We start from the raw sequence: 1,093 nt of genomic DNA, 5'->3' as shown, positions 1-1,093 counted from the left end.
GTGCCGGCCAGGCCAGGGCTGAGGGGAGCGTCGGGGTCTTAGGACGGGCGCTGGGCCTTTCCCACAGGCAGGTGGCGGAGGCGACGCTGCAGGCCGTCGGGGGCTTCCTGAACCGCCCCTTCTGGCTCTTCCTGACTTTGTGGGGCACAGCGGGGCGGCACTGGTGGCCTTCCTCTCCCGGTGGCCGCCTGGCCGTCGGGGTTCGCCTGTGACAGGGCTGAGGGTCGCTTCCTGGCTGCATTGCGGGGAGGCTGCCGGGTGCAGGGTCCACTTCCAGAGCCCTCCTCGGGGTGAAGGGGGGTCGTGGAGCAGGGTGCTGGGAGGGCCAGTGACGCGCCTCCGGACAGCGGGGGTCGTGGCTGTGTTCCTGGGACGTCCACTCCGTTGGGGGCTGCGGCTGGTGACCGGGCCTTTCTCTGCCCGTGGTGCTGGATCAGGGTGTTGAAGCCGGACAGAGCGATGGCTTGTGGTGACGGAGTCTCAGGAGGGCAGAGGGCCGTCCGCTGCCCCCGGCCTCCTCTCCCCGCGCGTGTCACGCCTGCCCCCCCTGAAACCCTCGGGTGGCCCGGCGGGTGCAGACTGGCCACCCTGGCCACCCCGGCCACCCTCATTGCTCCTCTGCCTCAGCTGCTGGTGGGTGCTTCGTTTCGGGGTCCGTTTTCTCTAGTAAAATAAAGTGTCTGTCTAATTTGCATTTTATTTCTTTCTAGTTCAAACCTGAACATCAACGACGTCCTGGGGAACTACTCGCTGACCCTCGTGGACGCGCTGGACACACTGGCGGTGAGTGCTCAGCCCAGGCTTCGTGTTCTGGGCCCGCGCAGCTCCGCCCTCCGGGGTCGCCTCCTGCCCGGGCAGGGCCCCGGGAAACCTGGTGCAGCGTGGCCGCCGCCGCGAGGGCCGTGGGCCTGGCCCGTGTCCTGGCCCGTGTCCTCAGAAAGCGTGGGGGGCCGCGCGGGAGCGTGATTCCCCTTGAAGGCCGCAGGAGACGCCGCTGTTGTAGGGAACCCGCCCCGAAGCCAGAGGGGACTGGGCGGGTGCGCACGGTCAGTGCGGCTGGGCCTGGGCGCCGCCACAGCCCTCTCCGCGCCGG

The 1,093-nt window shown here is 69.3% G+C and overlaps 1 protein-coding gene across 1 annotated transcript in view; it reads left to right on the top strand.

Annotated features, from left to right (window-relative positions):
• Positions 1-716: 716 nt before the first annotated feature.
• The window catches only part of EDEM1 (ER degradation enhancer, mannosidase alpha-like 1), a 10,234-nt gene continuing 9,857 nt past the window's right edge, over positions 717-1,093 (top strand). The window contains exon 1 of the mRNA XM_004692243.2: positions 717-783. The gene's annotated coding sequence lies outside the window, so the exon portion shown is untranslated. The remainder of the gene's footprint in view (positions 784-1,093) is intronic.

Source organism: Condylura cristata, unplaced genomic scaffold (genome assembly GCF_000260355.1).
Source record: "Condylura cristata isolate star-nosed mole 26May11 unplaced genomic scaffold, ConCri1.0 scaffold00033, whole genome shotgun sequence".
Classification (NCBI taxonomy): Eukaryota; Metazoa; Chordata; class Mammalia; order Eulipotyphla; family Talpidae; genus Condylura; species Condylura cristata.
This window is presented reverse-complemented; position numbering and strand designations above follow the sequence as displayed.